This window comes from Alosa alosa, chromosome 18 (assembly GCF_017589495.1).
Source record: "Alosa alosa isolate M-15738 ecotype Scorff River chromosome 18, AALO_Geno_1.1, whole genome shotgun sequence".
NCBI lineage: Eukaryota > Metazoa > Chordata > Actinopteri > Clupeiformes > Clupeidae > Alosa > Alosa alosa.
This window is the reverse complement of record NC_063206.1, coordinates 5,909,480-5,916,979: the sequence shown is the minus strand read 5'-3', so window position 1 is coordinate 5,916,979 and position 7,500 is coordinate 5,909,480. Positions and strand designations below refer to the sequence as shown.

At 48.7% G+C, this 7,500-nt stretch overlaps 1 protein-coding gene across 1 annotated transcript in view; it reads right to left on the bottom strand.

Moving 5' to 3' along the window:
- Positions 1 to 7,500, bottom strand: part of srbd1 (S1 RNA binding domain 1) — a 109,330-nt gene that overhangs the window by 77,335 nt on the left and 24,495 nt on the right. The gene's annotated exons all lie outside the window — the stretch shown is intronic.

Here is a 7,500-nt window from a genome sequence, read left to right as displayed (position 1 = left end):
ACTCAAATGAATCTCAGGATGTAGAGTGTCAATCACACAGTGGACCTGACACTTCATCTCTCTCTCGCTCTCACTCTCTCACTCATTCTCTCTCTCTTTTTCTCACTCTCTCACTCATACTCTCTCTCTTTTTCTCACTCTCTCACTCACTCTATCTATCTGTCTTTCTCTCTCCTGACAGGCGCACGCACACACACACACACACACACACACACACACACACACACACCCACACTGCAGTTTCTCTCTGTCTGTCTCAGAGCATTGATTTTACGCTATGCCCATCCAACACAAGGTCATGGTGACCAGCACTTCAGCACATTTTGCTTCGCAACTTGCTGCTGTCTGCAGAGGCAGCGATTAACAGCAGGCTTTTCACAAACGATCAAGGTGAGAGCAGAACAGCTGTCTGAGAGCATAAGCCACCGCTGACCATGACACTGATGACTGCAGCCAAAGGGTGGCGCCATGGAGGCAAGCGGTGGGAGAGAGAGTGTATGTGTGTGTATGTGTGCGTGTGTGTGCCCGTGCGTGCGTGCGTGCGTGCGTGCGTGCGTGCGTGCGTGCGTGCAAGTATGTGTATGTGTATGTGTATGTGTAGTATGTCTAGACTAATGAAAAACAAAACTAGCAGTAGGTGTGTCATCATTATGGAGCCATCAAAAAAACTACTATAACCACAACCCTATGGAGGCTGCTAGTTAAGGGTGGCTCTATGTATGTGTGTGTGTGTGTGTGTGCGTGCGTGCGTGCGTGCGCGTGCGTGCGTGCGTGCTGGGGGGGCATGTTAAAGTGTGTGAGGCGATGGAATGGCATAGCCCTATGGAGGCTGCTAGTTAAGGTTGGCTCTATGTATGTGTGTGTGTGTGTTAAAGTGTGTGAGGCGATGGAATGGCACAGCCACCAACTGGAACTCAACAGGCTCCACTGCCTCCTGCCCCCCGCCTCATCCCCATCACCAGAGGCCCAGCAGAGAGCGCACCAGACAGCACCATGTGGTGGGGCTGCCGTGGCGAGGTTGCCGTGGCGAGGTTACCGTGGCGAGGTTGCCCCGGAGGCTCATTACCACGTGCCGACTGCTGGCACAGGCTGTCATTCTGCGGGAGAGGCGGAGCGGAAAGAGGGAGAGAGACAGAGGGGGAGGAGAGGAGGAAGAGGAGGAAGAGGAGGGGGAGAAGAAGAGAAGAAAGAAGGTGAGCTATGGGAGGCTGATGGAGAAGGAAAGGGAAAAGGAGGAGAAGAAAGGAGGTTACAGGAGAGTAGAGGAGGAGAAGAGAAGAGCTATGGAAGGCTAGTGGAGGAGAGAGGCAGTCATCGGAGGATGGAGGAGAGGAGGAAGAGGAAGAAGAAATGAGGACAAGGGGAACAACAAGAGGCTGATGGAGGAGGAAAGGAGAAGGGAACCTATGGGAGGAAGAGAAAAGGATGAGAAGAAAGAGGTGTAGAGGAGTTACAGGAGAGAGGAGAGGGGTGGAGGAGAGGAGTCTGTGTTTGCATGTGCAAACATACTGCCTGCCATAGCACCAGCACCAGCTCCCCCACACTTAAAACACACTTATAACACACTCACTCATCCTACTGGACACTACAGAAGAGCTGGTGCCAATAAAAGCAGGTTTTTAACAAGCTTGCGTTCCTTGATGACCGGGTCATTCCTGGTGAAAGCTGACAAGCTGAACCCAGACAGATCTGATCAGACTTTAAGAGACATGTTGCAGTTATACGTAAAGGTCTAACCAGATCCTATTACCCACATCCATGCTGTGTTTGGTAGCCTAGACCCTGGACATGTCCCATGCCTACTGGACAGTCCAGCGTGTCCCCGCAGAGGGTGATGCTTGAGCTGGCACACCGCTCTGACATTCATGGTTTGTGGGGACATTCTCTTTCCAAGAGCCTCTGACCAAGGGAAGGACTGCTCTTGAGGCCTCAGAGAGCAAACGTGAAGAGTCTGCCCAGGCAAGACACACTACTCAGACACTCATGCTTCAGCCTCTGACCAAGGGAAGGACTCCACTCTTTGAAGCCTCAGAAAGGCACAACACAAAGAGGGAGCGCAGACAAAGAAGAACCCCCTACAGCCTCATCGGCCTCATCAGTCTCATTGGTCTCATCAGTCTCATCGGCCTCATCGGTCTCATCGGCCTCATCGGTCTCATCGGCCTCATCAGCCTCATCGGCCTCATCAGCCTCATCAGCCTCATCAGCCTCATCAGCCTCATCAGTCTCATCGGCCACATCAGTCTCATCGGCCTCATCAGTCTTGGTCATGAGTTATAACAAGCCAGCTGAATGCAGTGGACAAACAGAGAGGTGTGCAATAAACAGGTTATAACAAGCCAGATGAACGCAGTGGACGAACGGAGAGGTGTGCAGCCAATTGAATGCAGTGGACGAGCGAGAGGTGTGCAATAAACAGCTTATAACAAGCCAGCCTCCAGTGTGGGTGGAACGAGAGAATACTAGTGGCAGGTTTGACAAGCTAGATGTGTGAAACAGATTAAAGCGAGAAGAAAAGAGAAGGAATCAAGTGGAAATAGTACGGATGGGTGGCTTTTATTGTGAAACAATAAAAAAGTCAAGTTGCTGTTTTGATCAAGCCAGTGTGCTAGCAAGTCATTTGGGGTGGACAGGCTAAGACTTTGATCATGCAAAGCCTGTTTTTCCATCATTCTGTGCGCATGATTTTCTTTTTTTTTTGTCCACGACAACACTTTCTACACACAGGAATGGTTTAGAAGTAATGAATGAGGGAGAGGGAGAGAAATGAGAAAAGAGGGAGAATGCCACAAAGAGAGGGAGAGAGAGAGAGAGAGAGAGAGAGGGAGAGAGAGAGAGAGAGAGAGAGAGAGAGAGAAATGCTGAATAGAGGGAAAGAATCAGAAGGCGAGGTACTGTAACAGAAAGAAGGGCCATAACCTAGAGACTTTCTAGGGCCTGTGTTTTGCAGGGTGTGTGTGTGTGTGTGTGTGTGTGTTTTGAGGATGAGCAAGCCTTTCTGGGTAGCCCTGACAGCTCTGCTCACTCGGGCAGACATGAGCGTTGGCTGTTGCTGGGAGGGTCATCTGGGGGTCAAACAGCAGGACCTGAAGCCCCCTGAGAGGATGGCCATCCCCAGCAGTGAAAAGGTCACCTCTCACGGCTAATCATATGTCCAGAGGCTGTTCTAATTACAACACTGTGGTCACACACACACACACAAACACACACACACACACACACACACACACACACACACACACACACACACACACACACCGAACATAGTGAAACAGGAGGGCAAGAACCACATAGAGTTGTAAATCAAATGAAACTATTACCTTCCTACTTCAGACACATTTATTTGATCAAGTCTTTGAAAGTAAAATACCTAGAAAGTAGTGGTGAAAAAAAAAAAAAAAGTTTTCAGAGTACAGATTTTTTTTCTTCTTCTCCCGAACGGCAAGGCGAGGTCTATTTCACACAGCTGAGACCACAGAAGGTTCCAGAACCAGGTCTGGGACTGAGCCAAACAGAGGTCACCCAGAGGTCAGGAAGCAGGGCAAAACGGACCGTTTTGAGTGTGTCCAACTCCGAACGGGACTCAGACCTAAAACTAAACGACTACAGGCTGAGCGATCAGGGAGGGCCACGGAGAGGTGACCTGGCGAATTAGGAGAGGAATGAGACACGGAGAGAAACTAAATATTTGTCGTTCTTCAACAGAGGGGGTGTGTGTGTGTGTGTGTGTGTGTGTGTGTGTGTGTGTGTGTGTGTGTGTGTGTGTGTGTGTGTGTGTGTGTGTGTGTGTGTGTGTGTGTGTGTGTGTGTGTGTGTAAAAAGTCTCAGTTTAACCTGCTTTGGGCCTTCTGATGTAAAAGCAACCATTGAGCTGACAGCCTCATTGACAGCAGGCATATTATCCGTCATTAGAAAGCTGCATATTTCAGTGTGTTGACATGCAAAGTGGGCGAGTAAAAGAATCAGAACTGTGAGAATGTCAGCTGATCCAGAACATTACCAGAGTTGCAAAAACAGCCAACCTGGGCCACTCAATGCTTTTGTTTTTCTTAATTTAAAGAATCAAGCCGGGCTAGACAGCTGACAACCTGACATTGTAAGTATATTTCCCATTCTTGCCCATCAGGCTAGAATAAGCTTTTTAAAACCCTGCCAAAGTGAATCAGAGCAAGGATGGCCTGAGCGCATACATGAAAAAAAATCAGTGCAGAGAGCAGCGAATGATCAACGTCATTATAGAGTATAGCTCCACATGGCAAGGCACACCACAAGGCCTCTGCACGTCATTATAGAGTATAGCTCCACATGGCAAGGCACACCACAAGGCCTCTGCACCCAACACCAACCCCCACACACTGGACAGAGAGGAGGTCAGAAGGTCAGTAAGGAAGGGATGTGCAGCAGGAAGGAAAGAGAGAGAGAGAGATTGATAGATAGATAAAAGAGATCAAGAGACAGAAAGAAAGAGAGAACATAAGTGTGGGCATAGAGAGGAGAGGAGAGGGGAGGAGAAGAGAGGAGAGGAGAGGAGGGGAGGAGAGGGGAAGAAAGGAGAGGACAGGAGAGGAGGGGAGGAGAGAAGAGGAGAGTGGAGAGGACAGGAGGAGAAGAAAGGAGAGGAGAGGAGAGGAGGGGAGGAGAGAAGAGGAGAGGGGAGAGGAGAAGAGGAGAAGAAAGGAGAGGACAGGAGAGGAGGGGAGGAGAGTGGAGAGGACAGGAGGAGAAGAAAGGAGAGGACAGGAGAGGAGGGGAGGAGAGTGGAGAGGACAGGAGAAGAGGAGAGTGGAGAGGAGAGGAGAGGAGAGAAGAGGAGAGGAGGGGAGAGGAGGAGAGGGAAGACGAGGCACTGGAGAGCTGCTGCCCCCTGACTGCTCCATAAACGGCCACTTTCAGAGCCTCCGTTCTGGGCTGCGCAGTTACCCGAGGCCCAGCCCAAAAGAGATCTAAACAGCCCAGGTCCAGGCAGAGAAAGAGAGGGAGGGAATGATGAGCCAAGGACAGAGAGAGAGAGAGAGAGAGGAATGGAGTGAATGACAGAGAGAGAGAGAGAGTGAGGGAGTGATGGAGCGGAGAGGACAAAGAGAGAGAGCAGGTTTCCAGTGTGTGTGTGTGTGTGTGTGTGTGGGTGTGTGTGTGTGTGTGTGTGTGTGTGTGTGTGTGTGCAAAAGTGAGAAAGAAAGAAGGATAAAACAAGTGCAAGTGAAAGCACAACAGAGAAAAGGGAGTCGAAGTTACTGTCAGTGTGTGTGTGTGTGTGTGTGTGTGTGTGTGTGTGTGTGTGTGTGTGTGAGAGGGCATGAGGGATAGAGAGAGGGAGGGATGAATCTGAAAAACAGGTTATTTTGGTTGGAAGGCGAGTGAGGAGCACAACCAGGCTTGGTTAGGAGCAACGTCAAGAAATATTTGTTTTTAATTAGATGGAGTCAAACAAGGTCCAGATGGCAAAAAAGAAAGAAGAGAAAAATGGGAACAAATGAGTTTAAAAAGCCCAAGATGTTCACATTCCTCCCCTTCCATTTCTTTCCCCTGTCCTCTCCTCTCCTCTTCTCTTCTCTTCTCTTCCCTTCCCATTTCTTTCCCTCTCTCTCCTCTCCTCTTCTCTTCTCTTCCCTTCCCATTTCTTTCTCCTCTCCTCTTCCCTTCTCTTCCCCTCTCCTCTCTCCTCTCTCTTCTCTTCCCCTCTCCTCTCCTCTCTCTTCTCTTCTCTTCTCTTCTCTTCTCTTCTCTTCCCTTCCCCTCCCCTTCCCCTCTCCTCTCCTCTCTCTTCTCTTCTCTTCCCCTCTCCTCTCCTCTCTCTTCTCTTCCCCCCTCCTCTCTGCTCCTCCTCCTCTCCTCCTCTCTCCTCTCCTCTTCTCTTCTCTCCTCTTCTCCTCTCCTCTCCTCTTCTCCTCCTCTCTCCTCTCCTCCCTCTCCTCTCTCCTCCTCCTCCCCTCCTCTCCTCTCCTCCTCTCTCCTCTCCTCCCCCTCTCTTCTCCTCCTCCTCTCTCTCTCCTCTCCTCCTCTTCTCCTCCTCTTCTCCTCCTCTCTCTCTCCTCTCTCTCCTCCTCCTCTCCTCCCCCTCTCTTCTCCTCCTCTCCTCTCCTCTCCTCTCCTCTCCTCCCCTCTACTATTCTCCTCCCTCTCCTCTCCTCTCCTCTCCTCCCCTCTCTTCTCCTCCCCCTCTCCTCTCCTCCTCTCTCCTCTCTCTCCTCTCCTCTCCTCTTCTCCTCTCCTCTCCTCCTCTCCTCCCCTCTCCTCTCCTCTCCTCCTCTCTTCTCCTCCCCTCTCCTATTCTCCTCCTCTCCTATTCTCCTCCTCCCCTCTCCTCTCCTCTCCTCTCCTCCTCCTCTCCTCTCTCCTCTCCTCTCCTCTCCTCTCTCTCCTCTCCTCTCTCCTCTCCTCCCTCTCCTCCCCTCCTCTCCTCTCCTCCCCTCCTCCTCCCCTCTTCTCCTCCTCTGAGTGCTTCTGCACTGTTTTCTTTCCTCCATCAGTTTATTGATCAAGTTGGGTTTGGCTCGGCTGGGCTGGCCCATGGCGGCGGCCGCTGCTGCGTTCTCCTCTCAGTTTTGACAGCTGAAGCTGGATCAGCTCTTTCTGCGCAACACTCTCTGTCTCTGCCGTCTCCCACACAAGGTCACACGTCTCGCTGCGTGCAGACGCCGGGGGTTTACCCCTTCTGTTCAAATTCAAGTTCCCGATGAACAAAGCAGAACACTGCTGACACACAGGTCTGGGGTTAGCGCTTGGATAGCTTTAATGGTCTTCCATTTGCATAATCTATGATTATTTATCTATATCTATTATATATAAGTTGCATGTAAAGCTCTTCTTTATACAGTCTATGGTTAAGCTACTAATAACATGTATTATTATTTATTATTTTATTATTATTATTATTATTATTATTATTATTATTAGTAGTAGTAGTAGTAGTAGTAGTAGTAGTAGTAGTTAGTATTATTTAGGGCTGTCAATCGATTACAAAAATTAATCAAATTAATTACATACTCTGTGATTAATTAATCTAAATTAATCGCATATATAATTTTTGCTATGAAAGTATTTTAAATATTCAAATCAAAATGAATTATTGAATAATCAGCATTAGTGACATTAAAGTTCAAAAACGTTATTATTATTCTCACTGTTCAAATAATGGCCATAATAATCTATGATATGACCTAATATGCTGAGGAAATAAATTAAAAAGTGCTTCGGGAAGAAGTTTTTTTCACATACAAGGCATTTCAGGCCACAGATATGACCTAGGGGACACAATGAAAATAAATTAACACTCCCCTCAATGTCAACACTATTTCTTTGCATTGATGTGCTAACTTTAGAGTTGACGAACTCGAGGAGATATACAAATTCCTTGCTGCAGACATTACCCAGAGGACTTTATTTTAACAACACTTTATTTTAATCAACATCATCAGGCCGTTTTTTAAAAGTAAATGTTCCAATCAATGATCCAGGCAGCACATTTTCTTCTCTCTCCTTCATTTTACAATCTAATGG